The sequence below is a fragment of the Argiope bruennichi genome, chromosome X2, assembly GCF_947563725.1.
Source record: "Argiope bruennichi chromosome X2, qqArgBrue1.1, whole genome shotgun sequence".
Taxonomy (NCBI): Eukaryota; Metazoa; Arthropoda; class Arachnida; order Araneae; family Araneidae; genus Argiope; species Argiope bruennichi.
The window spans coordinates 21,038,303-21,053,119 of NC_079163.1; the positions used below are offsets into that span (position 1 = coordinate 21,038,303).

General features: G+C 29.7%; 2 protein-coding genes across 3 annotated transcripts in view; one reads left to right on the forward strand and one right to left on the reverse strand.

Moving 5' to 3' along the window:
• Nucleotides 1-14,817, reverse strand: part of LOC129960219 (survival of motor neuron protein-like) — a 92,184-nt gene that overhangs the window by 65,486 nt on the left and 11,881 nt on the right. The gene's annotated exons all lie outside the window — the stretch shown is intronic.
• LOC129960218 (chloride channel protein 2-like) overlaps nt 1-14,817 on the forward strand; it is a 119,757-nt gene that overhangs the window by 5,498 nt on the left and 99,442 nt on the right. The gene's annotated exons all lie outside the window — the stretch shown is intronic.

Genomic DNA, 14,817 nt, shown 5'->3' on the forward strand with positions numbered 1-14,817 from the left:
CACAACATTTTAGCTTAAAATTCTCTGTAAAATTTAACCTGGGCATAATTTCAAAATGTGCTCTGTTGTTGAAAATGCTTTAAATTTTACCAAAGTCGTTTGCAGATAGCATTTTTTTTTTTAAAAAACTCTTTCATTTCTTTTATTGGAGAAAAGAGGTAAAATAATGTGTTTAATATTTCTTATATGTAAAACTTTCTAATTTAATACTTTGTGGTCTCGCCCTTATTCCAACCCGTTTTAATTTGGTTTGTTTTTCGTAAATAAAACTTCCATTCGTCTTCTGAACAAACATTTCTTTGTCGTAATTCTTTATATACATTCTGCAGATTTTAGTTTATAACGCATGCATTTGTTCAGCTGCCGATACTATAGTTTTTACTTTCATTTGGTTCAATATATCGTGCTACATTTATTGTTGAAATCTGTCATCCGCATCGTATAAAAAGAAATTGTTCCTGTTATTTCGTGCCTTTTTTTTGTTGCATTTCTTATGTTTGCCAGATGTAAATTCCCACATAGGAAGTCATAACTCTATATATAAGGTTTTTACGATCATTAGTCAACTTAACTCAGTTCTTCTATTTAAATATTCATCTTTTGATTTGATCTATGGCCAGTGCTGATTATTCGAATGTAGTTTAAATTTTATAGAAGTAGAAATTCCACTAAGACATATTTTCACAACTGCATATATTCACTTATCTGCATATCAGGTTAATTAATTATTTTTTTAAAAAAAACCTGTTGATAACCGTTTTAATTTCATGCATTATACTATAAAATCTAAGCGGATGAAAGTATAAAATATTGTCCGCTGAAAACTGACAGGGACATGGAATGCCGTAACTAAGGAGGGGCAAGTGCCCTGAGCGCCATTATTAGGGGAAACAAAATTGAGAAGTAAATTACTTGTATTTAAGAGAAAAGTAAATATTTAATTTTTAACTCTCTTTTTTCAAATTCGTAAAAATTAAAACTTTTTTTACTCTCCTTTCAACATCTCGAGATATTTATTTTATCTAGAAATTTCTGGAATTCAAATAATTATTTAATACAATCAAATCATGAACGTTTAAAAATATATTTTTTAAATTAATAAGCAAAGAAATATATATAATCGTAGAACAAATGAATCGTGAGATTATTATTTGATGAAAATAGATTTTCCAGGCTCTGTTATTAGAGTAAATTAACACTACATAGAAGATATAAATAAGATTATTATGACATATTTATATACGAACTTTCCCATAACTCATTAAAAAAATAATTAGTGTTTAAAAAAAAGCAAGCAAATTGCTTTGAAATTCTACGAACTAAACTAAATCAAAAGATTGAAAATAGATTTTGCTATAAATAAAAGTGTTCAACGCAGATATCACAAGCAATAAAAAGTTTTCAATAATAAAAGGATAAGATAATTAACTATTAATTGGATATACACTACTTCTTGGGACTGGATTGAATTTACTTCCCATTCAGTTGGAATTGCAGAATAGAGAAGATAAAAACGTGGACAGTTTCACAAACCAATGTAAGTTGTCTTTCCAAAAATTTCTTGCATACTTTGGAATTAAGATCTTATTCCTCCCCTCCCCCCTTGCGCATAAAATCGATGACCTTAGGTAGGGGCGCGAATGCCTTGCATAGCATTGGCGAACAATAGCTGCGAAATACAGATCTTTGGTGCAAGTAGCATTTTTACCGAATTTATTGAGCGAATATGTATTTTAGGCACTTTTTTACTAATGGAGTGAAATTATAATTTGACACGGAACTAAAATTGTAATTGCAAGTTTACATACCGTATGAAATGCAATTAAGATTATTTATCATTTTGGTTGTGAATTTAATTTAAATTCCAGTAACTATAAAATAGGTGATTGGAGTTTTTTGAGCAAGAGCCGTATTTTGACTTTTTTTCCTCTAAAAGGTTTGGTCCACTTTGGTAGCATTAAGTTAAACGGTTTGACCAAATTTAGTCGTAATAAGTCAAACGGTTTGGCCTGCGATGCTCAGATACGCACGTTGATTTTCGCTTTTGGTATTAAAAGAAATAATTGAATTATGAACGTTTTTTTCTTCTAATAAGTTTCGTAAGGGCGTATCGTAATATATATATATATTTTAATAAAATCTTTACGAAAGTTTTTTTTTAAAATTTTGCGAAATTTGTTTTTGGAAGTTTTTGATACATTAATACTTTAATCAATTCAAAAAGGAGTAAACAAAACATTTGAACAGTTATTTGTGAAAGTTTTAATATATTATAAAAATACAAAAAATATGCATTCCAATAATCTCATCAGGAGTTGAATTAAAATATCTTGAGGAACCCTCTGAAATAATCACAAATAACGTAAATTTTGATTTGTCAGTTATTGCGTTTTAAAATATGATTTTAAATGTTAAAATTTTAACTATATTTCCATTAATAATAATTGCTTTTATGATTGCTGTATTTATTTTTTATATTTAATTAATCCGATAGGGTAAGTAAGATGCACTGATCGATGGCTATATTATAGTAGTTCAAAAATGTTTAGACACAATTATTTAGGTTTCATTTCTTATAGATTCCGATGTAAAATTTCGTGTCCTGCAAAATAGAAAGATTGCATTGAAGATAAAGAGAGTGGGTAGATGGGGCGCTGTTTTAATATTTGCCTTGGGTGTCATTTTATGTAGGTACACCTCTAGGCACTTGAAGTCTGCCTGCTTGTGATCGTTATAGAAATAGATATTCAACTATTCTTTGGAGAGATAATGGAACAGCGATATTAATTTTGTAAGCGAGTACTCTAATATTGCGTATTTTGCATAGATATACAGGAAATTGATTTGGGTGAGATTCTTGGAGATTTAGTTGTATAGACTTCATGCTTTAAATAATTCTTGTGATTTGTTTCATTTAAAACTAGCGAATGGTGTGGTCCATTAAGTTGGTATAGGAGAGGCTGTATTAAGTTTGAAGTTCAAGAGTCATTTTATATTTTGCTATTTTTAGCTACCATTAGGAACTTTGATGGCATCATAAAGTTGGGGTTTGAAGACTCGAATGCATCAGATATTTGCTGTGTTCTCTAGCCAAGGATTCATTAAATCCATAGGGTCCTATGGACATCAACATCTTCCTATTATAATGTGGTGTGTAGATTTGAAAAAGCAATATCGGCTCAATTGCCGTCGTCATCATATAATCTCAGTTGAAAATTACGAGGTCCGCCTCAAAATAGCCTTTGTGCAATTCCAAAATTGAATGTTTATCTCTCTGAACTGAACTCTCCAATCAATGTTATTTGAAAAATAGCTGATTGAATTCATCAAAAATTGCTATGTCGTGACCAGATGGCTGTGAGGAACTTTTCTTCATTTTTGGTAACTATATGTGGACCGTTTCTTCTGGATATCTTATCCAAAAAGGCACTAATTCCGTTGACTATCGTGCTTGGTGCTTATTTTCTTGACCAAGATATTGCCAGGTGAATTTCTATTGAGGGCAAACGGGATGTAATGGTTATGCCTATGTGATCATATTATCTGATAACTATCTAATCGACTCCTCTTGAGATGATTTATTTCCATTTCATAAATAGGCTAATATCGACCTGATTTTGCTCATTTCATTTTTTTCCGTAGTAAACATTTCATTTGGCTTAAAATATGTTTTTTCTTAAATGTACACCAAATTTGTTTGAAAGATTTACAGCTGTGCTGTTTTAACTCTTAATACATTTTATGTGATACACTAAATTTGCGTAAAACACTTATTAATATTGTTTGATGGTAAGAAATATTGTTGATTTATATGCGAATGTTACTTCATTGATGATGCAATGCAGCGAGTTCGTTTAAATTATGTTTGAATAACATTCATGTAAATTTATTGATGGGTGTATTTTTGGAAGATCGCCTTTTCATTCTTAACCACGCATATTCATATGTTCTTCCTACCCACGTACAACAAATTCGCTTTTTAATGACCTTGAAAACATCTTAACATTTGATGCTGTTTAAGAGTTGAATGAACGATGATTGTCTCGAAACCAACACGTCTCATAAAACAAATCCTACAGTTGTTAGAGATATGCAAAGAATAAATTTTAGATTTAAATGAGAGATGGCGTATGTAGTTATTGACCTTTAATGATAAGAGTTTCAGGTGGGAATGATTTAGTCTGAGAGTGCATTAAACTTTTTTTAAAAAGTAGTTTGATTTATCTAACCTCTAGCCGAGAAAAAGTGCATATAAATTGATGAGTTATTTTGTCATAGATAGTGAATAAGAACAAATAATTTTTTTTTCAATTCGTTTTTTAAAAAAAATAATTTAACTTCCTAATTGATTTTCGATTACTTCTTCTTGGAAGTACTATATTATTTATGTATTTTTGATATATTTATTAGTGTTGTAAATTATTTGTTAGCTTTTTAAACTAAAATAAAAATCGGGGACTCTAGGAAAAATTGAGATTATCTTCAAATAGATGAACTCTTACGTCGTAATGTCACAATGCATCATTTAAAAAGAAATCTAAGAAGTTTATATTAAATCTACGTGCATTGATCTTTTTATTTTCCAATCATGAATTATGTACGAATTTCCGGAATTTAATTTAAGGATTTCCGTGAATTCTTTGCCACACATCAATAAATATTTTCTTGTGAATAGAAACAATATAATGCGCCACATTAGCAATTCACTGTTGAATAAAGGAAAACGATTGCATGTAAATAAAATGCCACCTAAATATAAAGCATGTATCTCTTGACGGTTATTTTCGAATTTACTGTCTATTGTATTCAACACGATCTCGTTAGACATCGGAAATAAATGCCGTTTTATTAGTAGCTTTTTTTCCGCTTCTTGTTTTTCTCATATACAATTCTGTATAAGCCCTGTCATTTATTGACTGTTTTTATTGTATTTTCCCATTTAATCACGAAGAAGAACCATCATCCTAATTAAAGGAATGATGAAAAAAATTGAATAAATAAATAGTATTAACACATGCATATAAAAAAAGCGTTTTCTTTGTCGGTAGATTGTGTGGATTTTTTTCATTATGCTGTAATGATTGAATTACTTACTTTTTGGATGGTGACAGAACCTTATTCATTTTTTTAGCTCAATCATTTCACAAGCTTGTTGAGGATACAACCATACATTTATGTTTTCTTCAAAACATAACAGTTCCTGCAGTGATTTTTGTTTTCTACAAATCATTGCCCACCTCGATTCGCACTGTGCTTTAACCTCATTTTTTGAATGAAATTCTCCGTATTTCTTCAAACAACATCGATAGTTCTAGCGGAAAATCACTGTTTTGCAATGCCAGTCTCGTTGCAATAATTAATGAACCGGATTTTGAAATCCCATTTGGAATAGTTGCCTATGTGGGAAAATAACGGATTGTTGTTTTGAAGAATCTTGTTATATACTAATTCATGATGATGCACTGAAGTCTAATAATACGATAAAAATAATAATTTTAAATATTTATAATAAATAATTTTAGAATAGTTATATAAAATAATTTTAACTAGTGAAGTTTTTAACATATAAATTGTCTGTGAATTATTCGGTATTTCAATCTTTGCAGGAAATTTTAAATAGTTACTCTGCAACTGAATTCTTAGATTCTCGATACTTTCATATTTTTATGTGTGATTTGATGTTTAAAATAAAATAACAATTTGTATTATGATATTGATTATTTTTTCTTTAGTATTTGTAAAAATGCATTCTGATTTTTTAATATTTTCTCGGAGCTAGGAGAATTGCATCTTAAGTGACAGCAAAATTTTTTAATTGGAAATTGGTTATAAAATTTAAATTGTATACAGCAAATAATGTTTCGCGATTTTAAATAATGTAAATGTATAATATTTTAATAAAATTTACTTTTATTTCCTTTATTTTATTTAAAAGATGGTCGCCGAAAATTTAGAGAATGATCTTCACAATCTTTGTTTACCGTGAATTTTTAATGCTTTCAATCTTTCGAAGCAGGTGTTCTGATAATTTAAGTAGACCACATGCGCAATCTTTGTGTATTCGTTACTATGAGTATTTCATATCTTATTTTTTTTTTTTATCCTAGAGTTGTTTTTATTTTAAATTTTGTTTATGAATTATGATCGTTTGGTTAATTTCACAGACGATTACGTATGCATTGGTTATCAAATGGAGAATTTTCCTACTTTACGAATTCTTACCGAATTTAAACTCGCAATAATAGCAACAAAGATCTCATGCATAAATTTAAGCTCGTAATAATTTCGACGATCAGACGCGGGTATCAACCAGTAACTTAACTAGTAGTGGAACTAATATTTAGTTAAAAATATTGTAGATTTTTAATAAGTGTAGATATAGAAGTAAAGGTAGTTGCTTCGCAAATCCGATGTTTTTGTAATTTCATGAGGTTTTTTCTGTTGGTTCTAAATATAATTATTAATATAATAACAATAATTATATATTAATAGTAAAGGTAGTTGCTTCGCAAATCCGATGTTTTTGTAATTTCATGATTTTTCTGTTGGTTCTAAATATAATTATTAATATAATAACAATAATTATATTCAGTATGATCCTACTGGGCACATGTTTATAATTTTTGAAGGAAAATATATTTTTTGTAATAATGATTTGTATTTCACTTCGATGTACGCATTTGTATTTCTGTAACATGTAAAGATCGTTTCGTATGGCAAGTTTTTATTTATATTCCTAGTAGGGAAAACGGCCGCTGATAGATGCTTACCAGTCTTATTATCTACGGAATACCATAATGGCAGGAAGAAAAAAATTTTTTTTTCTCGTTTGGAAGCATGTAATGTAAGACTCGTTCATTTTACAGTCTAATTTTGCGTGTCCTCATTGTTACTCCTCTTTTAAAATTTGTAAAAATATTTTTTTCTCTTAAATATTCTGAATATTAAATTTCCTGGTAATTTTACCTCTTTACCAACGTAAAGAAAGTGGTAGGCACACTTTTTATTCTTAATAAAGCTGTGTTATGTTCTTATTGTCTTTCTAATAACTAATGTATTTGGATTTCCTCGTCCTTGATATATGTTTTTCTTTGGAATAATTATTGCTTTGAAAACGACATTCACTTTTAAGCATATTTAAGAGTTAAATTGTAGCTAATGGACTCGTTTAAGGATCATTAGTGAAACCTTTGTGTTTTTTTCCCTCTGGTTGCGTTTTATTTTTTTAGGAGTGTAGTTTCATTAATCTAATAATTTATTATTATCACAATAAATACTTCGTCTGTAGTATCAGCTGTTACATTCAATCATGAAATTAATATTTATGGATTTAAAATAATAGCCTTGGCTGTCATCGTCAGTTATTTCTTCCATTCTTACTGAATTTATATATGTCGGCTCCTTTGATGAAATCATCATAATGCGAATTCGAAACCCGTTGCACTTATTTGATTCTTTGAAATCTGAAATTTAAAATTTGCTGAAGTTTTTCTTCTTTAATTTTGTGTTATTGAATCGTGGTAATTCATTCAGATCCATATTACCAGAAATGTTAAAAGGTAGTTTTTTTTTTTTCTTAATGTAAAACAGACATAAAAAGGAATTATATTTTTCAAGTAAAGAATTTCTATGAGATTTCATCATTTATTGAAAATGATTTCCAAGCGGTAATTCCAGTGGAATAAAATGGAATGAAGACACTCTTTTACCATAAAAATATTTATTTTCTCCACTACCTAGCAGTGTTGAGATATTTCTCTAAATATGGGCGAGTTTGTTTTCTTGCATGTTAAGTTTTGATAGCGTCTAACAAGGAAGTTTAACTTGGAAGATGATAAGTCTGAATTGCCGTGAAGACGTGCATATTTTATGACCATCTTTCCTTTTATGCTTATGTGGCTATACTAGTAAGCGAAGGCCCATGAAAAGGTTTAATGACGTCTGTTTTTTCTTCTTCTTTTAATTCCTTCTCAATAATGTTCTAGAAGATGAGCCAATTTTGAAGTATTTTATTGGAATCTATTTTCGCATTATTGCCTAGCTCATATCAACCGCTTGATTTATTTTTCATGTTGAGAATACTACAGTATTTCGGGAATCCAGATCGCATAACTCGGCAGTTATTGCACAGAGCTTAGTGATATTTCTTTTAATGCCGATAGATGGTAGATTTGAAGGTATCGAATCCAAGGAACGATTGATTTGGGGGAAGCAATGAGGTTTTGGATGCGAAGGAGTATAATTTTGGGTGGTCTGTGCGATAATTGCATTGTATTCTATTTTTGCTGAAGAATCAGACTCGGATTATGTCCTCTAGGGACCTTTAGACGATACAAGTCTCGAGCTTTCCTTTTTAGCTTTCGAAATAGATATTTTTATGGATTTTAATTCATTCTTTATGTAAGTAATTTTTAAGTAACTAACTTTATAAAAGCATTAAATTGCAGGTCACTTTTTAAGGGTCGCTTTTTTTCACTTCACTTTTTTTTTATTATATCGCGCATTTATATAATATTCATATGTGGATTTTGTTTGTACATTAGTAATGAAGGCTTAAATAGAAGAGATATAGTTTATAATCCGGATTCTTTACTGTTGAATGATTCCTTAAATACCACTAATAGTATCGTTAAGGAATACCCATTTACACTAATCGTTGTGAAATATTAAAAAATATTATTCATTATAATATGAAAATTAAGAGTTGATTATTGAAATTATTCTTTTGAAGGGTAGTACAGTATTATTGTTCATATAAATGCAATGAAACCTCCCTAGAAAGTCTTCATAGGGACTAAAAGCAGCTTGAAAACGAGAACAATGCATTATCGAATTTTTCTTCAAAATGTGATAGTTTAATCGTTCAATATAATGGTGCAGGTTGAATTTTATAAGATTTCGTAATCATTTAAGGAAGTTATCACGCTATCTCCAGACAATGCTTATAAGCGTTAAAATGTTTTAATAAATATTTTAAAATTCTAAAAACGATTACCATTAATTTTTGTACCTTGTTTATTCCCTTTTTGTCTTTTGTTAATTAAAGGAAAGTCAATAAAACTGTCACAGAAAGAACAAGATGCAATAGTTTTTCACAAATGGTTTGAATACTATATAGAAGAGCTGTACAACATCTGTTAATAGATATTATAATATATATTGTACAGTTCTATTTGTAATAATTATCTGACAGATATTGTATTATAATAGAACGAACAAGATACACTAGTTTTTCTCTTTCACAAACGACCTAGATATCTATACGCTCCATAGTACTATGTTCCATGCTACCATCTGTCTTTCTTGTTATGCTTTCAAGTATCAAATCTAATATATAAAAATAAAATTTTATTAATTCGTATTTTATGCGTTGCCGTACCGTTCATCCGATTGCGATAAAACTTTGCCAACTTATGGCTTGCACTTGCGCTAAGGTTATAGGCATAGTACAATTATTATATCTAAAGTTAAAAAAAAAAAAAAAAGAAAAAAGGAAGTATAAATATTAAGTATATTTCTCCCTAATATATCATTCAATTTCAATGAATGTATTCATTGTCGACAGTAAAATAAATATAATTCTTTCTATTATTCTTAATTAAACACGATAGCTATTTCAAACGATATTTCCAAAATTATTTCTTCTGTGGCAGCAACGCGCCGAGTACTAGCTAGTTAATAAATAAACCTAGTTCTCTTGAAATTGATTCGTTTAATCTTAAAACATAATATGCTGATGCAGAAATTCATACCACATTCGACTTTTATCAAATCTTCTGGTTTCAGTTATTACATTCGAACTTAGAGGAGTTAAGGTTGAAGATTTCAACTTAGATGTTCGCAAAAAAGAAACGCTCAATTTTTAACTTATAATACAATTATTAAAACATTAAAAAATATGCGTAGATTAATGCACATAAAAATTAGAAATCCTTTTTTTTAAAAAAATTATTCTCTTTTCTTTAGTTTTCAATTTAAACTTCAACATTATAAATAAAATGCTATCTCGCCAGGAGTTTTTCTCAAATTTACTCTCTATTGGCACCTTTGATATGGAATTTTTTAAAAAAATGAATTAATTCCTTATTAAGTTCTGAAAATAATAAAATAGTGTATTGCCATCGAGTACACGCAAGTCCTCAAAATTAAAAAATTTAAGCACCCAGGAAGGGAATGAAAAAACGGTCATAAAATTCCATATATTAAAATTAAATATAAATGTATAAAAAAATACTGCTTTAATTAAGGAACTAAATATGAACGTGATATATGATCAGTCGTATTCGTAGGGATATTTTTTTTATCAAGTTTTTAAATTTAAGAAGCTTTAGCGGAGAATTTGGTTGTATGAACTCTGAAATAGAATAAACGTAACTTTAAATATTGTTACTTTATAAATTACGTTGGAATTCCTTTTCAGGATAGAAAGGACTAATGAAATTATACAAAGGATATATTGAAAAGGAATTATGATCGAGCTTAATATGAGTCGTTGTAATTTTTCCTCATACAAAAGTCGCGGTGCCCTGATGGTAAGATCTCGACTTCGAAAATGGAGAGATCCAGATACCGAACCCGAAAATAAATAAATAAACCGCTTGTGTTAGAGGATCTGGTGCATGCTAAAATCCATCGGGCCAAATGCTCTCTCGCTGGTGTATCGTGGAAGTTTGGAGAGAACAGCGCCAATTCAGGTGTACCCTCTGACTGCGATTCAAGATTACCATGTTAGAAATTTAAGAAATTTAATTATAAATTACTAATTAAAAATGGAAAATAAATAAAAAAATATTAGTATAGAAATAATGGTTGTATGGTAAAAAATAGTATAGAAATGGTATTAAATGCGGTTTTTATTATATTTATTAATTCTTATTCCTATCCTTTCAAAATATTTAATCCTTTGATTCCTTATACTTCGTAAATTTTTTCAGCTATTACGTATCAACAATCAATGTACAAAATCACTTCAACGTAAATTCTATTAAAAAAATAAGTAAATTGATAATTAATGTAATTGATAAGTGATGAAAGTTGATAATTAATGTAAAATATGAATAAATATCGAATAGAACAATTTCTAACCAATATTGGTTAGATGTCAATTTAACCAATAGCGAAAACATATTACTTAAAACTTGCAATTCTTCAATGTGGATTAAAATTACAACGAGAAAACTAATTACCTTAGAACTGAATACCTTTCATCTACTTCCAATTTAGCTCAAAAATTCTTAATTATTTAGAAAGTTTTCATTTATTAAAACAGAATTTCAAAGAATAGGAATGCTTACTGAAGTGGACTTTTGGATGTTTCCAAATTTATTCAAAATGCCCACGATGTTACTTTTTCAGAAATATAATCTTTCGTTTTTTTTTTTTAAATGCGTAGCTAATTTATTTTTATAAACACGCTCTTAAAATATAAATAAATTCACATAAAATATAATCAATACAATGAACATAATTCCATACCAGTAAAAAGTGTTTGCAGCAGATAAAGGATGTCCACCCGATGCCCAGGTGATTTTAATTAGAAAGTCGTTTCGTCCAAGGTGTACACGAGGGGGGGGGGAGTTGGATACATTAAAATAGAAACAAAAAGAACAATTTGTTTGAGGGAATAAACCTAAAAAAAGCTTGGTACTATGACATTATCCAAGAAAAAAAACAGACCACGGTCAACAACTCTATTCTACTGGAAGGCTTCAACAGTTTATTTCCGGAAAGCAAATTTCGGGCCCAGGAGGTTAAAAAAAAGTGTCGAATTCGCTTTAGCAGTAACTGTTAATGGCTAAAACTCGACTAATTTCAGGACTGGCGTAAAAACGACGTAAGTACAGCAGAATTCCAGAGCTAGGGAGACAAAGGAAAGCAACTTAGGTTGCCAAATTTTCGTCACGTGCTTCACGAACAAAAGAAAAGAAATGGAGCTACAACAATACCAAATAGATTTTACAGTTCAGCAAGCTACGTGGAAAACAAAGCTGTAGGTGATCATCAAAGAAAATTTGGGACACTAGGCTTTTTCCGATTTAAATGAACTTTTAATTACTAATTAAGTATCAAAGTAAAAGTGAAAAATAAGTAGAAATGACTAATATTCGAAATCGGTGGAGGGAAATTTCGGCTAGATATTGATATTGTGTGCTTTTAGTTGAAATTTATTTCTACTTTTAAAAGATCTGATAAAACTAATCTTTAATTAAAAAACAAAATGTCACCTATAATTTAAACTAGCGGAAGTTGTCTCTGAAACTTTCTCACATACTCTGCAATAAAGATGTTATCTCCTTTTCTCCGCATAAAATTATGGACCTTGGCTAAGGTCGAAAGTACCTTGCATGGGATTTGCAAACGATAGTTACAAAAAACATATATTTGGTGTGAATATACCATTTTTACTGAATCTATTGCATTTTGGACGCTTTTTTGCCGGCCGATTGACACCAAAATTTGACACGAAACTGTAGTTATAATCACACGATAGCATACGGAATTTCATTGATTTAAGTCATTGCGTGTATGAGATGTTTCCTTTACATATATGCGACACTACAGAGTTTCCTTTACATGTATGCGACAGTACAGGGTTTCCTTTACATATATGCGATATAAGTACAGAGTTTCCTTTACATATATGCGATATAAGTACAGAGTTTCCTTTACATATATGCGATATAAGTACAGAGTTTCCTTTACATATATGCGATATAAGTACAGAGTTTCCTTTACATATATGCGATATAAGTACAGAGTTTCCTTTACATATATGCGATATAAGTACAGAGTTTCCTTTACATATATGCGATATAAGTACAGAGTTTCCTTTACATATATGCGATATAAGTACAGAGTTTCCTTTACATATATGCGATATAAGTACAGAGTTTCCTTTACATATATGCGATATAAGTACAGAGTTTCCTTTACATATATGCGATATAAGTACAGAGTTTCCTTTACATATATGCGATATAAGTACAGAGTTTCCTTTACATATATGCGATATAAGTACAGAGTTTCCTTTACATATATGCGATATAAGTACAGAGTTTCCTTTACATATATGCGATATAAGTACAGAGTTTCCTTTACATATATGCGATATAAGTACAGAGTTTCCTTTACATATATGCGATATAAGTACAGGGTTTCCTTTACATATATGCGATATAAGTACAGAGTTTCCTTTACATATATGCGATATAAGTACAGAGTTTCCTTTACATATATGCGATATAAGTACAGAGTTTCCTTTACATATATGCGATATAAGTACAGAGTTTCCTTTACATATATGCGATATAAGTACAGAGTTTCCTTTACATATATGCGATATAAGTACAGAGTGACAGGCGGTCAACGGATTTGATGGATTTGATTCACAATTTGATAAGGATCTATATTTTAGATGCTAAACTTCTGTACCAAATTTTTATTTACCTAGCTCTTTCGTTTTGTAGTTACCGAGCTCTCTTGTACTCGGACATCAAGACAGACAGATTTCCTGTGAATGGATCTCGTCCAAAATTTGGTAGAAATCTGCAAATTTGGTAATTATTCCATATACCAAATTTCAGCCGTTTAGCTCAAAGCATGTTTGAGCTATCTTGAGCTAGGTGATTCATCAAAATCTCGAGATCTATTTTTTTTACGATTACAATACTTCCTGTATATTTAGAAAGTTATAATTGCTTGTTTTGGATGTATCTGTCCGTAAAACAAAATCGCCGGACTGAACATGAACATTATAGTTCCCTTATAAAAGTGAAAAAATTGAATATAGCATAAGAAATGTATTGTGAAGTAAATTATGATTAATATTTTCTAAATCTCAAAAGTTTGAGAAAATGCCATTTAATCATTAATATGACCTTGATATAACATTAGAATCTTTTCATCTATTTTCCTTACTTGTAGATTTCTGCAAATCTTGATTTTTGTTTTATCATTTTTCAAGTTTGACAACGGAAAGAAAAGACAAAACAAAATGACATCCCACGGAACCAGTTTACCATTATTTTAAAGCGAACAATAGTTTAAAAACATTAAAGTTATATTGAATTGAATGTGTGATATTTTGGCTTATAAATCTGAATGTTATAGGATTTATTAACATTTGGTCATAATGAAAATGAATGTTATAACATTCACATCTACAAACATGCTAAATGCATGAATGATAATATTTATTTCTCGCCTAACGTAAAATCTATTTGTGCGGTAATTCTTTGGAAAATGCTTGATAAATTAGCCTCTCCCCTACAGATTTTTTTTCACGTAAAGCAATGCGTTATAAATAGATATTTTAACTATTCAGATATTCATGAATTCTTAGGGAAAGTGTGAACAATTAGCGTGTTTTTCTTCAGGTTGGCGATTATAATTCCGAGGTTGAGGAATAGTGGCGCCAAATGTGTAAACTAGATCAATGTTAGGAGTATGGAATATTTTCTCACTATTCTCAGCTCGATCGCTCAGCTTAGCGCTTAGAAGAATTAAATAACGCCAGAAAAGAGGGAGTGTCATTTGTGAATGCCTCTTGATAAGTAAAATAACGTCTAAAATTAAATACTGAAGACAGTCTTTGGAATAAAAGCTCGATTGAAACACTTTTTAATTTACGAGACTTTTATATGCAGATGAGGGCATTTTACCATTGAATAATATTAAGTTACCGGGGGGGGGGGAGTATGGAAAAGTGTTGGATGGTTTCCCGTGTTTTAGGGTAGAGTTTCTTTGATTTTTTTTTTTTTCCCGTTCACAACAAATTTTCATTTGGAAAAAGAAATGCAGTAATCTATCTATGCAGTA